We start from the raw sequence: 20816 nt of genomic DNA on the forward strand, positions 1-20816 counted from the left end.
GCTGGGAAGTCCAAGACCAAGGGGCTGCATCTGGTGAGAGACTTCTTGCTGTGTCACACATGACAGAAGGCATCACATGGTGAGAAAGAGTATGCACACAAGAGGGAGTGAGGGGCAGAGACAGGAGGGATGAAATAAGGGCCAAACTTCACCTTTTTATCAGTCACCCACATCCAACATAACTAGCCTACTCCCATAATAATGACATTAATCCATTTATGAGGACAGAGCTCTCATGACCAGGATCACCTCATAAAGGTCCCACTTCTTGGTACTGTCACAATGGCCATTACATTTTAACATGACTTTTGGAGAAGACATTAAACCATAGCAGTCACCACAGCTTGATTTTGGATGCATGAGACAGTATGTTGTGGGTAAGGTCATGGGCTGTGGAGTCAGAATGACTGGGTGTAGAGCTCACTTGCATGACTTTACAAGCTGTGTGAGCTTGGCAGACTACAAAGCTTCCTTAACCTTCAAATCCTTCTTCTGCAAACAGAGGTGATTGTGAGGCTTCTATCAGGTAATGTGCCTGGCATAGAGTAAGTGCTCAATAACTGTTAGCTCTTCTGCTTGACCCCTTATTTTCTCAGCACTAGTGCTGGGGCCTGCAGGCCTTGTGTGTGTGTTTGAATTTCCAGGCTAATTGTTCACTTTGCAATGAAGGCATCCTGCTTGATGGAGCCTCTGAGCCACCCCATCTGTTCAGCCATCTCTCTCTCCCTGTGTGGTTTCCCTCCTCCTTTTCAAGACCTTTAATTAGTTTTGGTGATAGAATGATCAGCACCACCTGAGCATCAGCTATTAGCAATAAATGTGGCTTCTCTGAGTAGCTATGGCACACTAATTATTTCCAGATAAAGGTAGTTTTCAGCTGCAACTCTGATTATCTGCTAAATTATACCAGTGCCTATTTTACAATTTTTTTGTTTGTTTTAAAATCACTTGCCTCACGATTGTCTAGTTAATCCAGGAGCACCTGCAATAACATTGGGATAAAATACTTTTGTTTTATTTTTCTTTCAATTTTTAACCCCAGTGCATTTTTTTTTAGTAGCCCATTGGGAAATTCTCTTTCTTCTATTTTCTGGCTCATGTTTCTTAAACGGCCAATTAATTGTTTAATAGATGCTATCTCTGGGATGTTGTTGTTCTTTTCCAGACATTAGGATTGTTGTGCCAAGTCTAGCATGTTAACTCTTTCGCCCACTTTTTCTCTACATTCACGTAACAGAGGCAACAGGTCAAAAGAGCTACTGAGTTGAAACAGCTAAAAAAAATTCAATTCAACTAGGACTAGTTTAGCACCTGCCAGAAGCAGTAGGCTTAGGGGTCAGGAGACACAGAAATGAACCACAAATGAATAAAATAGGCTGGGTATAAGAATAAACTCTATTTCTGGTCAGGCGCAGTGGCTCACACCTGTAATCCCAGCACTTGGGAGGCCAAGGTGGGCAGATCATGAGGTCAAGAGATTGAGACCATACTGGCCAACATAGTAAAACCCCATCTCTACTAAAAATACAAAACAAAGGCATTCATATTATTCATATATCAATAGTTCTTGAGATACATTCATATTATTCATATATCAATAGTCCCTTCTTTTTTTTTCCTGAGTGAAATTTCATCGTATGGATATTCCAGAGTTTGTTTAACCATTCACTTGTTGAATGACGTTTGTGTTATTTCCAGTTTGGGTCAATTATGAATAGAGCTGCTGTAAACATCTGTGTACGGGTTTTTGTGTGAACATATTTTCACTTCTCTAGAGTAAATACCCTGGAGTGAGGTCATATGATAAACATGTTTGACTTTATTAGAAACTGCCAAACTGTTTTTCCAAGGTGGGTGTACCATTTTACATCCCACCAGCAGTGCATGAGAGTTACAGTTGCTCAACATCCTTGCCAGTATTTGGTTTTGTCTTCCCAAAAAAAAAAAAAAAAAAATATATATATATATATATATATGCCATTCTTTTACATATATAAGGGCACCTTATTTCCCTAAATGTTAATACTGCTGAGCTTCTTTTCATGCACTTGTGTATATAATATTCTGGATAAAAGATCATTGCTGGATATGTGATTTGCAAATAGTTTCTCCCAGTCTGTAGCTTGTCTTTTTGTTCTCATACAGGTGTCCTTCATAAAGCAAAACTTTTAATTTGACAGAATCCAATTTATCAATCTTTTTCTTTTAAATCAATACAATTCATAATGCTTATAACTTCAGACATAAAATTTGTGCTCTTTGTCGCGTGCTTTTTTATTACATACTAATGACAGAATCTTTTGGGGTTTTCTGCTTATGGTTGCACAAGTTGTACACTGCACATCTCTAGGAGGCATGATTTACATGGAATACAATGTAAATGGCAGCCCCTAGAGTTGTCAAGTGTACAGCTTGTACAGCGTATATAATCTCCCTGGTATCTTCTTTACTGGAAAGATTGCTGTCATTGCTGTGATTCAGTTTTACTCCCTGTGCCATTCATTTGTTATTAGGTGGAGTCTATATTGAAGCTATATTTAAGAAGCTCCTATATATGAACTATTTAAAGCATAACCTGTTCCCAGTGACTCTTCAGCTTGCTGATGGCTTATCTTTGAGGTTCCAGAAACATCATGCTTTCAGGCTGGTTTCCTTAGCTGACTCTTTCCATGAATTCCCATTTGTGGAAATTGGAAACTCCCTGCATTCAGCCAGTTTTAGCTGTCTAGACAACCATGGTTTTGAAACTCACATCTAAGCAGTGACTAATAATGAAGATTTGTGGCATCACCCATTATTTATGCAACTCTGGATTTTACCCTATAGAACCAAAAAATCAACAGAATATAAGGACAGACATGCTATTTGCAGGTAATATTTTAACTATGTGTAATGTTACCTGAAAGTGGTCTGAATCCAGATCCCCAGAGAGGGTTCTTGGGTCTTGTACAAGAAGGAATTCGAAGCTAATCTATAGAGTAAAGTGAAAACAAGTTTATTAAGAAAGTAAAGGAATAAACGAATGGCTTCTTCACAGGTAGAGCAGAGGCATGGGCTGCTTGGCTGCTTATACTTATTATTAGTTCTTAATTACATGCTAAATAAGGGTGGATTATTCATGAGTTTTCCAGGAAAGGGGTGGGCAATTCCCAGAACTGAGAGTTCCTCCCCTTTTTAGACCATATAGGGTAACACGTGTAAACTGTCAATGGCACTGGTGGGAGTGTCTTTTAGCATGCTAATGCATTATATAATTAGCATATAATGAGTGAAGTGAAGATGACCAGAGGTCACTTTTGTTACCATCTTGGTTTTGGTGGGATTTGGCCAGCTTCTTTACTTTATTAGCAAGGTCTTGGTGACGTGTATCTTGTGCCAACCTCCTATGTTATCCTGTGACTAAGAATGCCTTAACCACCTGGGAATGTAGCCCATTAGGTCTCAGCCTTATTTTACCCAGTCGCTATTCAAGATGGAGTCACTGGTTTGAATGCCTCTGACAATAATGAAGAAGTAAACTCTGAGATGGCACAAGACTTCCCTCTAACAACGTAAGGTACCCTTCAGTGTCTGAAAGTTTTGTACTCTAAATATCTGACTGGCTGCATTTTCTTGAACCTAGTTTAAGATAGAATCCCAAGCTGTTGACTGTGTCAGAGCTGAACTAGAAAAGCTTCAACAGACCAGAATTGTTCTTTGTGTCCTGATTTGTTATCATCTCTATCAATTAGTATAGGCTCTAAAGTGCTATGCTATGGGAAGAAGAAACAGGTATCCTATTTATAAATAGTTTTTATTCAAAATCAAGCTGATCATGTTTTTATGTAGGGAAGGCATAGAATCTGTATCTTAGGAGTGAATATAACTTAAATGGGGAAGTTGTTAAGAAGGGTACCTTGGAAGGTGTGGACTTTGAAAGTTGAAAGTTTGGGAGGAGTGAGTGTGTTACACCACAGGTAGGTAAAAAGACAGTTCAAAGATCGATCCTTGCTTAGCAAGCCTAAATAAATTGTTTGATGGGTGAGGGAAGGGAATGATATGTTTGATCCCATTCTAAGAAGTGACAATACAGAAAGAGGAAGAATCAACACGTGTTTTTTTGTTTTGGTTTGTAAACGTCTAAAGAGATTACAAGGAAAGTGATCTTTCTAGATGTCTTTCACTTACCTGGCTTCTTTATAACAGACTATAGGATAATTTCAGAAAGTTTTTCATTTCTCACCATTAAATATAACTTTTATTGGTATGTCTTACATGCTCTTTATCAAGTTGAGGAAGATCCCCCCTATTCCTAGTTTGCTGAGAGTTTTGTTTTTGTTCTCTTTTTAAATCATGCAAAAGTATTGGATTTTGCCAAATGCTTTTCTGCATCTGTGGGTATGACCATATGATTTTCCTTCTTTAGCCTGATGTGATAGATTACATTAACTGGTTCTGAAATGTTAAAGTAGATGCATTAAATGTTAAAGTAGATTGCTGTGATGGTTGATACTGAGTGTCAATTTAACTGGATTGAAGGATGCAAAGTGTTGGCCGGGCGCGGTGGCTCAAGCCTGTAATCCCAGCACTTTGGGAGGCCGAGACGGGCGGATCACAAGGTCAGGAGATCGAGACCATCCTGGCTAACATGGTGAAACCCCGTCTCTACTAAAAAATACAAAAAAAAACTAGCCGGGCGAGGTGGCGGGCGCCTGTAGTCCCAGCTACTCGGGAGGCTGAGGCAGGAGAATGGCGGGAACCCGGGAGGCGGAGCTTGCAGTGAGCTGAGATCCGGCCACTGCACTCCAGCCTGGGCAACAGAGCGAGACTCCGTTTCAAAAAAAAAAAAAAACAAAGTGTTGATCCTGGGTGTGTCTGTGAGGATGTTGCCAAAGGAGATTAACATTTGAGTCAGTGGGCTGGGAAAGGCAAACCCACCCTTAATCTGGGTGGGTACCATCTAATCAGCTGCCAGCATGACTAGAATATAAAGCAATCAGAAAAATATGAAAAGACTAGACTGGCCTAGCCTCCCAGCCTACGTCTTTCTCCCATGCTGGATGCTTCCTGCTCTTGAACAATGGACTTCAAGTTCTTCAGTTACGGGACTCAGACTCACTTTCCTTGCTCCTCAGCTTGCAGATGGCCTATTGTAGGACCTTGTGCTCATGTGAGTTAATACTTAATGAACTCCCCTTTATATATATATCTATATATAGATATATCTATATCTATAGATATATCCCATTAGTTCTGTCCCTCTAGAGAATCCTGACTAATACACTTGAATACCTGGAAGAAGTCTCACTTGATCATGTTGTATAATTCTTTTTATACATAGTTAGATTTAACTTACTAATATTTTATTGAGAAATTTTGCATCTATGTGTAAGAGAGATATTGGTCTGTAGTTTCTCTTGCTTATAATGTTTTTATTTGGTTTTGTTATTAGGGTAATGTTGGCTTTACAAAATGAGTTGGAAGTGTTCCCTCTGCTTTTGTTTTCAGGAAGAGATTGTAGAGAACTAGTATCATTTTTACTTAAATGTTTGATAAACTCAACCAGTGAAACCATCTGGGCCTGGTGCTTTTTTTTTTTTTTAAAGATTATTACTTCTTGATTAAATTTATTTAATAAGATAGGACTATCCAAATTATCCACTTCTCTTTGTGTGAATTTTAGTAGTTTATGTGTTTAAAGATTTGGTCCATTTCATTTAAGTTAGCATAGAATTAGCCAACACTACCCTAATAACAAAACCAAATAAAGACATTATAAGCAAGAGAAACTACAGACCAATATCTCTCTTAAATTTGTGAGCATGGAATTGTTCATAGCATTCTTTTATTATTATCCTTTTAATGTTCATGGGATTAGTAGTGGTTATTTTTATTTCATTTGTGATACTAGCAATTTATGCCTTTTTTTCTTGGTTAGACTGGCTAGAAGTTCTTCAATTTGATTGATGTTTTCAAAGAACCATCTTTTGGATTTATGGATTTTCTCTATTAATTTTCTCCTTTTGATGTCCTAGATGACTTCCAAGTTCTTAACATGTTGGAGCTTAAATCAATGTCCCTGCTACATTTTGTTTCTTTATTACTCACTTTTAAGATTTACATATGGTAAACTTCACTCTTTTGGTGTAAAGTTTTGTGAGTTTTGACAAATGCATAGAATCTTGTAGCCATCATCACTAACAAGACATAGGCAGTTCTGCTATCCTCACACTACCAAATTCCCTTGTGCTGTTTCTTTGTAGTTAATTTCTCTGTCTGCAACCCCTGACAACTACTAGTCTGTCTTTGAACTTTGGTTCTTAAGTCATTTGTGGGATTGAGAAGCCACTGGGACTGTCATGGAATGTATATCTTTAGGACATGAATAGATCAGAAAAGACACTTCCTTTGTATGGATCCCAAATGATGTAACACTATGGCTATCACCTTTGTGCTTTTTGTTGCTTAAAATAAGTAAACAACTAGAAAACAAACTAAGAATAAATTTGACGAAAGTAAATAAAAGTAGATGAAATGGTTTAAAAAAGTTAAGTTGTAAGGCAAATTGCATATCCCTTTCTTTGAAATATTCAGGTAGACAGAAGTGGACAGGTGCCCTGAATAAAGGAAGTAACTAGGATGATTACTGTCTCAAGGGCATCTTAGGCTCACAGAGCTGGATGAACTTTGGAAATGACCTAATGATCTATATAGGAGTCAGCAAACTATAGCTCACCAGCCACAACTGGCAGACCACCTGTTTTTATATGGCCATGGAATAAAAATGATTTTTATATTTATAAAACATTGGGGAAAATATAAATAAGAGTATTTCATGACACATGAAAGTTATGAGATTCAAACTTCATGGTCCACAAATAAAATTTACTGGAACTGTCATGCTCATTTGTTACCCTATTGTCTATGTGCTTTCACACTATAATGGCAAAGTTGAGTAGCTGTGGCGGAGACAGTATATGGTGCTCATCACTTTGCACTACTGCTTGGAATGCTATAAATTGCAGTGAAAGTTAAAATTCAACTGCATTTCAAGCATCATACAGTGACATTCCTCCCTCCCTCCTTCCCTTTTCTTTCTTTTATTTTCTCTTTTCTTTCTTTCTTTCTCTCTCTCTCTCTTTCTTTCTTTCTTTTTCTTTTGACAGAGTCTTGCCGTGTTACCCAGGCTGCAGTGCAGTGGCATGATCTAGGCTCACTGAAACCTACACCTTCTGGGTTCAAGCAATTCTCCTGCCATAGCCTCCTGAGTAGCTGGGCTTACAGGTGCCTGTCACTACACCCAGCTAATTTTTGTACTTTTAGTAGAGACAGGGTTTCACCATACTGGCCAGGCTGGTCTTGAAGAACTCCTGACCTCGGGTGATTCGCCTGCCTCAGCTTCCCAAAGTGTTGGGATTACAGGCGTGAGCCACTGTGCCTGGCCTCTTTCTTTATTTTTGTTTCTCTCCTCCCCCTTCCCCCTCCCTCCCCTTCCCTTCCCCCCCTTCCCCTCCCTCCCCCCCCCTTCCTTCCTTCCTTCTTTCCTTCCTTCCTTCCTTCCTTCCTTCCTTCCTTCCTCTCTTCCCCCTTTTAAATTTATTTCTTATTAATTATTAACAGTAAATGCCCAACAATTAATAACAAGAAAGAAAAAGTAGACTTTAAATATCAACCTTTTAAGACACAGTGGAGTGTGGATTACTTTGCTATATAATAGAATTACTTGGCAAAAGATTTTGCTTTCTATGCAATGACACTATCGTTATGCTAAAAAAAATATAATAGATGTCAACATAACCAGACTGAACAATCATCATGACATTCTCAGCAATGATTAGAAAACTTTAAAATAGAATTTCTCATCAGAGCAGAATTTCTTCACAAGAATAAAAAATGAAAATGAGCTTGCAACCAAAGAAAGTTTCTGAGTGGCTTATTTGTTAGCCAAGCAAGAAAAGCTGTTTACTCATGGTGAGTTAACTAAATTGAGATTGATTACAACATCCAAAGAAGTGTGTCCAGGGAAAACAAACTTGTTTGAGACTTTTAGCCTTCCAGTAAGTACAATTGCTCAGAGAGTTGAGGACATTGGAAGCAACATCATAGTCAATTAAAAAAAAAAAAAAAAAAAACAAGACAAATAATTTGGAGTGGTTTTTTTTCTTGGTTCCTGATGAGCCCACGATATTACTGATACTGCTCAGTTGTTATTTATTCAAGGAGTCAATGCCAATTTGGAAGTGACTGAAGAATTAGCTTCTATAAATAGTCTGCATGGAGCAACTAGAGGTGAGAATATTTTCAAAGAATTTGAGAAAACACTAATTTAGTACAACCTGCAGTAGAATCTGCTAAGACATATCAAACCTGATGGCAGTAAAAATATGTGTGAAATTGTAAGAGATTTTCAAAGAATTTGAGAAAATACTAATCCAGTACAATCTGAGACAGAATCTACTATGATATGTCACACTTGATGATAGTAAAAATATATATGAAGCTGCAAAATGCTTAGTTGGATAAATTTACAAAGCTTAAGAAAATGTAAGGCATTTAAAATCTACAGTTATTTATTGTGTTATTTATTAGTGGGTTCTTTGCTGAAAATATTTTTATCTGGCATCTGTCATTGATCCAAGTTTCAGTGGTGGACTCATTCACTCTCATGGACATAACCACAATCAGTTCCATGAATTTTTGTTAGAAAGAGAAGCTGAATATCCTGACTTGCTATATACCACACAGTAATTCAGTGATTCAGCAGTGGTAACGTTTTATTGTGATTTTTTTGAGCTCAGGGCTGAAGTTGAAATTGTTTAAAATGAGAATGGTCCTCAGCTACTACTAAGGAACACTGAGTGTCTTTAGAAATTAGTTTTTGCTGCATACTTCATAGTGTTTCTTAATGAATTTCACCTAAAATTACAAGGCCAAGCAGTGCTCACATAAGAAATTTATACTGCAGTAAAGTCATTTTAACAACTAACATTACTTGAATGTCAACCTGCCCCATACACTTCCAGTGTTACTAAAAGATAAAACAATAATTGAGATCTCCATGCAATTTTCCTTGCAAATTTGCAGTGGATATATTTTCTGAGTTCTAACTGCAGTCTCAGTAGCATCTTTTGGACTCAATGCCAGGGCAAAGCAAATTTCCATATTTCAAAATCCATTTAACTGAACAATTGAAGGGCTTCCATCGAACCTTCAGCTGGAAGCTATTAATTTGCAATGTAATGATATGCTAAAAATATCAAGGGAAACATGTAATAGAACCCTGCAAATGCCTTTCAAGTGATCAATATGCTCAATTAAAATCATATGCTCATGAACCACTATTAGTATTTAGCAGATCTTATCTGTGTAAAAAGACATTTTCAAAGATGAAATACTCATTCACCCATGGAATTGCAATACTCAGTGAGATACAATCTCAGTATAGATCAACATGAACAAATGAACATTAGCAATCAACACTGATAATGGGCCAATCACATTTGAATCCCAATGCAGTGAAATATTATTACCCCCAAAAGAATTCCAGTCATTATTAGACCTGTACTACAAAAAAATTATACTCAATTATTTTTATATTTTAAATTTTGTCAGTAAAAAATGCATGAAAATGTGTTTTCTTTCTTGTTTTATAAGTAGTTATATAACACTTTGCCTCTTGGTCTGCAAAGCCTAAAATATCTACTATCTGTGTCCTTACAGAAACTTTTCCAATCTCTGATCTAGAACACTTGATTTGTTCTATGCTAGAAGACAGTCTGAGGTTTCAACTGGAAAAGCCCCAGGGACAGGGTCGATAATTTCTAAAGATCTTTGTATATTACAAATGGAACAAAGAAAGCTCTTACGGGTTGTCAGCTGATATGTCAAACTGTCATGAAAAAATGGACTATGAACAAAAGTGGGTGCCTCTTTTTCCAACACAACTGTATTAGTTTTCTAGGGCTGCCATAACAAAATAACACAAACTGGGGGCTTAAGAGAAACAAAAATGTGTTCTCCCACAGTGCCAGAAGCTAGAAGTCCAAAATCAAGGTGTCGGTAGGACCATGCTTCCTCTGAGGCCTCTAGAAAATAATCATTCCTTGCCTTTTTCTAGCTTCTGTTAGTTGTTGGCAATCCCTCAGTATTCCTGGGCTTGTAGCTGCATCACTGGAATCTACCTCCACTGTCTCACAGCCTTCTTTCCTTCTTTAGGGCCTACTTAAATCCAGTATGACCTTATCTTTATCTAATATACCTGCAAGAAACTATGTTAAAATTATAAAATGAATCCTTTATTTGGAAAATGAATTATGACAGCTACAAGTCTCTTTTGATAAAATTTTATTTATTCATTTTAAAGCAGAAAATTATAAGGTAGGGGAGATTCAGGAATTGCATCTCCAGAGATTTTAAGAAATAGGAAGAAGAATAAGATGTCTATCTTCTATTTCCAAAAAAAGCCACATTCTGAGTTCCTGGGTGGACATGGTGGGGGACATATTCAACTCAATACCTTTTAGCAGTGAAAGGAGCAAGTGATCAAAATTGTGCTTAGCTAGAAAGCTTCAGGACGAATGGTAAACATAATTATGCGATTCTCCCCAACCCCCACCAAAGATTCATATTGTAATCTCTGAAACCTGTGAATACGTAGACTTACATGGCAAAAAAGGGACTTCACTGATGTGATTAAGAATCTCGAGATGAGAAGATTATCCTGGGTTATTTGAATATGCCCAGTGTAATCACAAGGGGCCTGGTAAGAGGGAGGCAGGAGAGTCAAAAACAGAAGAATGAGATGAAACAATGGAAACAGAGGTTGGAATTATGGAAGCAGATGTTGGAATGATGGAAGCGGAGGTTGGAATGGTGGAAGCAGAAGTTGGAATGATGGAAGCAGAGGTTGGAATGTTGAAAGTAGAGGTTGGAACGATGAAAGCAGAAGTTGGAATGATAGAAACAGAGGTTGGAATGATGGAAGCAGAGGTTGGAATGAGGGAAGCAGAGGTTGAAATGAGGGAAGCAGAAATTGGAATGATGGAAGCAAAGTTGGAATGAGGGAGGCAACAGCTGGAATGAAGGAAGTAGAAGTTGGAATGATGGAAGCACAAGTTGGAATGATGGAAGCAGAGGTTGGAATGAGGGAAGCAGAGGTTGGAATGTGGAAGCAGAGGTTGGAACAAGGGAAGCAGAGGTTGGAACGAGGGAGGCAGAGGTTGGAATGAGGAAAGCAGAGGTTGGAACAATGGAAGCAGAGGTTGGAACGATGGAAGCAGAGGTTGGAATGAGGGAAGCAGAGGTTGGAACGATGGAAGCAGAGGTTGGAACAAAGGAAGCAGAGGTTGAAATGATGGAAGCAGAGGTTGGAATGATGGAAGCAGAGGTTGGAATGAGGGAAGCAGAGGTTGAAATGATGGAAGCAGAGGTTGGAATGATGGAAGCAGAGGTTGGAATGAGGGAAGCAGAGGTTGAAATGATGGAAGCAGAGGTTGGAATGATGGAAGCAGAGGTTGGAATGATGGAAGCAGAGGTTGGAATGGGGGAAGCAGAGGTTGGAATGAGGGAAGAGGTTGAAATGATGGAAGCAGAGGTTGGAATGAGGGAAGCAGAGGTTGGAATGATGGAAGTAGAGGTTGGAGTGATGGAAGCAACGGGTTGGAATGAGGGAAGCAGAGGTTGCAATGATGTGCTTTGAAGATGGAAAGAGAGGCATGAGCCAAAGAATGCCTGCAGCCTCTGGAAACTGGAAGAGACAAAACAAACAAACAAAAGACAGATTCTGTGCCAGGTTTTCCAGAGGGGGAGTGAAGCTCGGCTGACACCTTAATTTTAGTCCTCTAAGAGCCATTTCGGATTTCTGACCCCTAGAAATGTATCTGTGTTGTTCATTGCCACCAAATTCTGGTAATTTGTTGCAGCAGCATGAGAAAGCCAATACAAGGAGGAGAGCTAGCTAAGTGGATTTCTTCACTGGGTGAGACCTGGCTGTGGATGAAGGAGGGAGCAGCAGGGGAGAAACGGGGAGGGACCAATGCAAAGAGACCCTTGGAGGATGGGCAAAATGAGAAGTCAGAGCCGACTTCTGCACTTCTGCTGTCACAGGCATGATTTGAAAGGGCAGGCGAATTCTGTTTGGGGCATAAAATTTTAAAGTTTTAGAAAAGAGGTGGTGATTTCTTAATGACAGAACATGGCATTTATGTGCAGGTTTTCAGATTCAAAAGCCTCCCAAGTGATCTCATAATCATTGTTGCTTCCAGATGGTCCCCCGCAGATGCCCTCCTTCACTTTCCAAAACTGAAGAATGCCCTGCAAACATCTCAGAGTTTTGCATCCCAAGGTGTTAAAGGCTCCATGTTAAAGGCTCTGCTTTTGCTTGGGAGCTAAGAAATATTTGTAACCAAACAAACGTTTGATAGCTGGGGTCTTCCCTGAAAAAAATGATTTGCCCAAGACCATAGAAAAGTGTTGGAGCAGAAAAAAGAAATTGAGTATTCCTACTTGCTATCAGGCTTGGGTGAGAATCTCTAGGCTAAAAATAAACTATTTGTGGGTCAGCTCATTCTGTTATGACCCCAGACTTCTTAGGAAACAGTAATGCTAAAACTATTTCTCAAAGACATAGCAAATTAAAGGAATGTCATGCCAAACAGGGGACAAAAGATCAGATGGCCAGAAAAGGACTTCAAAGCCATGTAAGAATTATAAAACAATCTTTTGTTTGAAAAAGTGAATTAGGAGAGCTACAAGAATTTTTTGACACTTGATTTTGTTTATTTATTTTAAAGCAGAAAATTACTTTATAAGGCAAGGGGGATTCAGGAATTGCATCTCCAGAAATTCCAAAAAATAAGAAGAATAAGATGTCTATCTTCTAGGCATGGGTATAGGAAGTCACTGCCCACTCACAGGTGAGTAGACATGATCAGAGCATTTCAACTTTGGCTGCTAATAGTTTTGAAGTCTTTTTCTCTAGCTAGAGAGCTTTAAAAAAAACAAAACAAAACAAAAAAACAACAAAACACTGATGCCCAGGCCCCAAATCCTGATATTCTAATACAATTGGCTAAGAGACAGGACTAGATGGAGCCTAAAGTCCCTTGAAAATGTAAAAATTCCTTGATTAACAGTAATTTATAATTAGGATCAAAGATTTAGTCGGCTGATTCTTTAACATATTTTATTTAGCAATCATTTATTGTGTACACACTGTGCAGCTCTGCTCTTAAAAAACTCAACTCTAGGTCAGGCACGGTGGCTTACTCCTGTAATCCAAGCACTCTGGGAGGCTAAGGCGGGTGGATCACGAGGTCAAGAGATTGAGACCATCCTGGCCAACATGGTAAAACCCCATCTCTATTAAAAATACAAAAATTAGCTGGGCATGGTGGCGGGTGCCTGTAGTCCCAGCTACTCAGGAGGCTGAGGCAGGAGAATCACTTGAACTCAGGAGGCGGAGGTTGCAATGAGTCGAGATCGTGCCACTGCACTACAGCCTGGTAACAGAGAGAGACTCCATCTCAAAAAAAAAAACAAAAACAAAAAACAAAAAAACATAAAACTCCACTCTAGTAGGGAAGTGGGCCTTTAAATAGTAAGAATTCTCAATTCTCACACTTGCGTAACAGGTACCAGCAAAGGATTATGTTTAACTTAAAGAGGTCGTAGAGAGGGAGGAGAGGTTAAATTAATTCAGGGGTGTGGTGGGTAGATGTAAAGGTAAGATTAGAGAAGGCTCTGGTCCTAGCTGAGTTGGAAAGCTAACCAGAGTTTGCCAGGTTGTCAAGCAAAAAGAACATTTCCCGACTCAGGGAAACTGTGTGGAAAGTCACAGGCAGGCATGGCATGCTCAGAAGGTGATCAATAATATCACTGGAAGGTAACATTTAGAGGATGAAGCAGGGGAGAAACCTGCTGAGAATTGGCAGAAGTGGGGGATGGGAGGTGAAACTGCAGAGTAGGCTGGCCCTGGGGATCCTGGGGGACCTGTCAACCTTCAGGCCTTGGAAGGCACCTCCTGGAGCTGATGGACATGGAGTGGAGGGGTCTGAGAGCTGGGATATGATCAGATTTGGTTTTTTGCAGGATCCCTCTGGCAGGTCTGGGGAAGATAGGCCTGGGGGAGTGGGACAAAAAGCAAGGAGATGAGTAAGGAGGATACAAGAGAAAGACAAACTGAAGTACGAGATAGGAAGGATAGATTTAAAAGAAATCGAGATGGCAGAATAGACAAGATCTGGCCAACAAATGACAGATACAAAGGAGGCAGGGAGTCTCCATTGACTTCCAGGTTTTTAATTTAACGAGCCAGATGGCTTGTAACACCCATCAATCATAGAACATTGCACCATCATTTATTTTATAGAATCATAGAGTTATACAGGAGCAGATATCTTGAGGCTTAACTCTGTACCATATAAAGTGAACCATGCTTCTGCAGGTCACCCCAGCCTTTAAATGTATGGTTGTGGGGGCTGGAGTGTGGGGTGTGTGTAGGTGTGCAGGGTGGAATATGGGTTGAAGCAATGAACTTTTGCTCTGGATTCCATTAGCTAAAGCAATTGCTGCCCTCAAATCATTCCATATGGTTAAATGGTCCATGGGGTTTTTCTAATGAGGCTTAAGATAGTGCAATTACCCTTGTTTTCTTCTGGTCAATATTTTTATATCCCTCCTGGACATGGATGGTGCTTTACTGCTGAGCCAAGGTTACAAATGGCTGCTCCTCCCCAGAATTGTGGCTACTTCTTGCTCTGCTCAGTCATCCTGCCCAAGTGGGGCAACAACCCTTCTTCTACTTGTCCATCAGTCCACAATAGAACCTTGCATTCACAGCTTCTTCTCCACTGGTGCCTGAATCAATTATTTGACTTGTGTTTCAGTCCATTGTCATGCCCTCTCTAATTACCCAATGCAAGAAGGAGAACCATAAAATGGGGTGAAAAGATGCAAAATTGGACTGTACCCTAACACTGTCCCCATTTTCAGTCTAAGCCTGTTTCCCTTTACTCCCTCCTTTTTCCCTGGTGCCAGTCACTTCTCCATCCGTATATTGTCCTGGAGATGAAGGAGCAGTCCCTGGTCTCCACTTACTTAGAGGCTTAGCCCTGGAGACTTCCACAGGATCCAACCACTGTCCACATGAGGCTTCTCAGGGCCTTCCTGCAAATAAAACCCTGGTGCATCTTGAATTCACCAAAAGTATGAGTTTAGGTCTTCCCTCTTGCCCCTCACTTTAATTTTGCAGAGATTTCAGGCAAGATTGCTAGAATTTAAACATGTGTCTTCTGTCTAATATAGAAATTATTCTTTTTGAGACCAGTTGAGATGGTTCCTCCCTGTAACCCTAGCACTTTGGGAGGCTGTGGAGTGAGGATTGCTTGAGGCCAGAAGTTTGAGACCAGTTTGGGCAACCCAGGGAGACCCCTGTCTCTACCAAAAATTTAAAAATTAGCCAGATATGGCAGTGCGCCTGCAATCCCAGCTACTCGGGAGAGTGAAATGGGAAGATCACCTGAGCTTGGAAGTTCAAGGCTGCAGTGAGCTGTGATAGCACCACAGCACTCCAGCCTGGGCGACAAAGCGAGGAGGCCCTGTCTCTTAAAAAAGAATGAAAGAAATTATTCAGTTTTAATTGTCACATAGATCTGGAAAAACAGGTTCTTCCAGTATGTCAAGGCAATGTAAGTCATTTCCAATTTACTTCTATGCTCAGACCCAAGGCGTGGGGTTTCTATTAGTTTCCTTGGATTGTTGTAACACATTATCACAAACTGGGTGGCTTAAAACAGCACACACTTGTTCTTTCACAGTTCTGGAGGCCAGAGTCTGAAATCAAAGTGTAGCAGGGTGAGTTCCTTCTGGAGGCTCTGAGGAAGAATTCGTTCCATGGCTGTCTTCTCAGTTCTTGTGGTTGCTAGCAACCCTGTCATTCCTTGGCTTGTGGCAACGTAACTCCAATGTCAGCCTTCGCCTTCACATGGCCTTCTAGGTGTCCCTGTGTTGCATTTCCCCTTTGTTTCCATTAGAAGCACACCAGTCATCAGGTGTAGGACTCACCCATCCACATTTAGGATGATCTCATCTTAAAATCCTTGCCTTCATCATACCTGCAAGATCCTATTTCCAAAGAAAGTCACATGCACAGTTGCAGGAGATTATAACTTTGATCTATCTTTTTGAAGCCACTGTTCAGTTGATTAGAGGGCCCAGCATTATCTCTGCTTTGGTTGTTCCACCAAGGTGGCGACCTAGAAAAAATATTTATCTGATAATTGGGGCTGTTTGAAATAAACTGGGAAATGGCTCCCTTCTGAATTTAAGGTTGGGAAGATCATATTTAGTGTTCTGAAGAGTACTTAGTATTAATGAAGGTATAGACACACACACACACACACACACACACATACTCTCTCTCTCTCTAAAAATAATACTATTGTAATTTTCTGCTTTAAATAAACCTCCCATTTTCTGAGGTGAATTTTCCTCTCAGTTTTCCACAAGCCACTCTATCCTAATACTTTTCCCCTAGAATTTGATAAATGATTTACCTTTTCAAATAGTGTCTCCTACATGTATTCCTCAAGGCACAGGTAGCCCTGGCATAGGAAATGCCTCTTCTCAGCATGTTTCTTCTCTGAATTTGACAGTGAAAGGATTTCTGATCATCTCCACCCTCTTGCCGGCTCCAGCCAGGGTCATGTGCTCTTCCTGCTCAGCGGTCAGCAGGAAATGGCTGCTGGGATGCTGGAGCTGTTTAGAGAGGTGTGGTTAGTTCTCATGCCCCCCTGTCCCACAGGCTTTGCCATTTGGCAAACTTAGAACATTGCTTGTGAATATCAGTTTCCACTTAGTATCTGAGAAAGATTCCTACTCACATCATGCGTATCGATGGCTTGGAACCTCTTTAGAAAATAAGACTTGGAGATAAGGTCTATTGCCTTTCTCAAGCACCTCCAGAGCAGAAACCAAACACTCACTCCTAGAAAAGAATGTAAAATAAGACTTTCCTTGGCCAAGACTCTCCTCATCTCTCTCTAAAGTTAACAGAGACAAGACACAAATACCCACTGAGGAAACAAAGTCTTCTGGGAGAAAGAAGGAAGATGTGGACGTCAGACAGAGACAGCTGGCAAAGATGCCAGCCCTGTTGCCAAGAACACCTGCCCTGCTTACCACAAGGGAGCAGAGGCCAACATGAAGATGACATTTCCAGTTCCTGTTCCTTTTCCCTAATGCTCCTACCTGCTCTAAGTTAGGTAATGCCAATGTCTAGGAAAAAAAAAAATTGACTGAATCCCACTGGAGAGTCCTTTGGCCTCAGTGGTGACACAAGAAGTCCACTTTAGATACCTTCAGAATTGTTTGGGCAGCAGCTTGGCGTTGGCTTTGGGAAAAATTAAATCTGTGAGACTGAGTTAAAGAGAAAATGGAACTAGCTTCCCAGGAATAATGCAAGATATGGGACTTTGCAAAAAGGGTGAGACCTGAAAGGGAGATGGAACAATTTCTATAAAGAGGTACAGTACTGCCTGCATTCATTGAACTGAAGCAGCTGCAAATGAGGCATGTTTACCTCCTTAAATGAAGGTGGCGAGATGCTCCTTATCCTCATGTGAATGAAACAACAGCAGTAACCTAAATATGTATTTAACTTCTCAGAAAAGTGGCTAAAAAATTAGTGACAAATTGTTAAAAACTCCTTTTCCTGCCTGAGTTTGCCTAGAGGAAGGAAGTGCAATATCACAATATTATCTACTGCCTGCTGTCTTCTGGAAAATAGGCCCTCAACATGGAAAAGATAGTGAATTTGAACAGCCCAGGGATAATGGAATGTATCCATCCATCCACCCACCCATTCATGCATCCATCCACCCATCCATCTGTCCATCCATCCATCCAACCATCCATCCATGCATCCATCCATTCGTCCACACAGCCATCCATTCACCATTCTACAAACACATTGAATATCTATGATATGTTGGGCACTGTAAGGGATGTAAGGATGAATAAGACATGGTGCTGAAATCACATGTCTTCCACCCTCAGGATCCTGTGACACTGTAGTTTTCATGATTAGATGATAAATCTACAAATCTTCCTTTAGCCACAGTAAACAGCTGACTACCAGAGAAAGATGTATCTGAAGTCAAAAAGTTACTGTTCAAATCCCAGCCCCATCACAAGTTGTGTGATTGTGGATAAATTAATTCAACTCTCTGGGCCATAGTTTCCTCATTTGTAAGTGAGAAATTATTCCAACTCCAGGAAGTTATTATATGGAATAAATAAAATACATAAAACTTCTAGGTATAGTAGTTCTCTTTTCTTATTTTTTTATGGCAAAATCTTTCCCTCTACCAGGAATGTGGCATTCGTCTGTAAAATAGTTGGTGTTTATAACTTTAGTTTGACGCTCATAAAGAAAGGAATTTGATTGTATACCCCAAGTCAGGCTTACCTGGCAGGTCTCCTAGTTTTTTTCACAATAGCTCTCTTCCAGGATTCTTGGAATGTCCAAGTTTAAAGAGGTTTCAAAGCTCTCAATCAGCCTCCTGCTTCATGCCAAGTCAACTTGGATTTCTCTTCTTAACGGTGCTGAATCTCCTTGTGTATTTTGGTTTTAGTGCATGCTAGTGCATTGAGGACTGCCAAAGGGGCCATCATTGCTCTTACTCATGCTTAAATATTTGCTCACCCAGCCTACAGACTCAGACTCAGTGACACATGCCAGGGAGCCACACACATTTCTCAAGTATGTGAGTCAAAGGCTAGTATTTATTTATTGTTGGGTCAGACACAAACTATTTATAAACTGAATTTAGTTTTGTGGGGTTTTTTTTAATCCTAAAGTCTCTTCAACCAAAACTCTAGAATCAGAAAACATATAATTCTAAATTATCCTGTCGTTTTGTTTTGTTTTGTTTTTTAAAGAAACAGGGTCTTGCTCTGTTACCCAGGCTGGAGTGCAGTGGAATGATCATAGCTCCCTGCAGCCTTGAACTCCTGGGCTCAAGTGATCCTCCCACTTCAGCCTCCCAAGTAGCTGGGACTACCACCACCACACCTGGTTAATTTTACTTTTATTTTTGTATAAATGGGGTCTCGCTATATTGCCTAGTGTGGTGTCACACTCCTGGCTTCAAGCAATCCTCTGAAAGTGCTGGGATTACAGATGTGAACCACTGTGCCCAGCTTAAATGATCTTCATTATTCAAAAATGCATTTATGGATCTTATGAAAAATAAGATGAATTTTGGTAAATGTCATTTCAGCAAAAATGGGAAATATCAATGGGAGAAGAAGAAATTCTACAATGTGTTGATAATTTCACAGAGATTACATTGGGCAAATTGTAGATCCTTTAAACATCTTGCTCCACCAATCCTTCCTGCAAACTGCTGGTGCCCTTTATTAGCTCTGTCATCATGGGCAAATACTCCTTCAGTGTTTTATTTTTCCCATTTGTAACATGGGGACAATAATACCTACATTCAGAATGGTTGTAAGATCACCAATAATACCTATAAAAGATGTAGCAGAAAGCCTGGCACATGACACTCAATAAACACTATATTATAGGCATACCTTATTTTATTGCACTTTGCTTTATTGCATTTTGCAGATTTTGTGTGTCTTTACACATTGAAGGTTTCTGGCAACCCTACATTGAGCCAAGTCCATCAGCAACATTTTTTTCCAATAGCGTGTGTTCACTGTGTCGCGTTTTGGTAATTCTCACAATATTTCTAACTCTTTCATTATTATTGTATCTGTTATGGTGATCTCTGATTGGTGATATCGATGTTACTGATGTAATTGTTTTGGGGCTCCATGAACCATGCCCATATAGAACAGCAAAGTTAATCAATAACTGTTGTGTATGTTCTGACTGCTCCACTGACCAACTGTTCCATCTCTCACCAACTCCTTGGGCCTCCCTATTCCCTGAGACACAACAATATTGAAATGAAGTCAAAATGGTCTCTAAGTATTCAAGTGAAAGGGAGAGTTTGCATGTTTCTCTCTTTAAATCAAAAGCTAGAAATGTTAAGCTGAGTGAGGAAGGCACAACAAAAGCCAAGGTAAGCTGAAAGCTAGGACTCTTGAACCACAACTGGCCAAGTTGTGAATGCAAAGGAAACATTTTTAAAAATATTAAAAGTGTTACTCAAATGAGCACATGAATAATAAAGTTAAGCAGCATTATTGCTGATATAGAAAGAGTTTGATTGGTATAGCTGGAAGACTAAATGAGCCACAGCATTTAATTAAGCTAAAGGCTAATCCAGAGAAAGGGCCTTACTCTCTTCAATTCTATGAAGGCTGAGAGAAGTGAGAAAGCTGCAGAAGAAAAGTTTGAAGCTAGCAGAGGCTGGTTCATGAGGTTTAGGAAATAAGTCATCTTCATAACATAAAAGTGCAAGGTAAAGTCCTGGTGTAGAAGCTACAGCAAGTTACCTAAAAGATCTATCTATGATAATTGATGCAGGTGGCTTCACTAAACAGTGGCTTTTTGGTGTAGACAAAACAGCCTTTTATGGGAAGAAGATGCCATCCAAGACTTTCATCACTAGAGAGGAAAAGTTAACACTGGCTCCAAAGGACAAGCTGACTCTTGTTAGAGGCTAATGCAGCTGGTGATTTTAAGTGGAAGGCAATGCTCATTTACCATTCTAAAAACCCTAGAGTCCTTCAGAATTATGCTAAGTCTACTTTCCCTGTGTTCTATAAATGGAACGGTAAAGCTTGGTGGACAGCACATCTGTTTGCAGCATGATTTACTGAATATTTTAAACCCACTGTTGAGATCTACTGCTCAGAAAAAAAAG

General features: G+C 39.8%; 2 long non-coding RNA genes across 3 annotated transcripts in view; one reads left to right on the plus strand and one right to left on the minus strand.

Moving 5' to 3' along the window:
• The first annotated feature begins 320 nt into the window (after positions 1–320).
• LOC117073649 overlaps positions 321–20816 on the plus strand; it is a 70386-nt gene continuing 49890 nt past the window's right edge. For both annotated transcript variants that reach the window (XR_004433305.1, XR_004433304.1), the window contains exon 1: positions 321–526. This is a non-coding gene — a long non-coding RNA (uncharacterized LOC117073649). The remainder of the gene's footprint in view (positions 527–20816) is intronic.
• Positions 15656–16727, minus strand: LOC117073650. The gene is made up of 2 exons (XR_004433306.1): positions 16533–16727; positions 15656–16232 (listed from the first exon to the last, which is right to left on the minus strand). It is a non-coding gene; the product is annotated as an uncharacterized LOC117073650 (long non-coding RNA).

The sequence above is a fragment of the Trachypithecus francoisi genome, unplaced genomic scaffold, assembly GCF_009764315.1.
Source record: "Trachypithecus francoisi isolate TF-2019V2 unplaced genomic scaffold, Tfra_2.0 Lachesis_group4, whole genome shotgun sequence".
NCBI classification, from domain to species: domain Eukaryota; kingdom Metazoa; phylum Chordata; class Mammalia; order Primates; family Cercopithecidae; genus Trachypithecus; species Trachypithecus francoisi.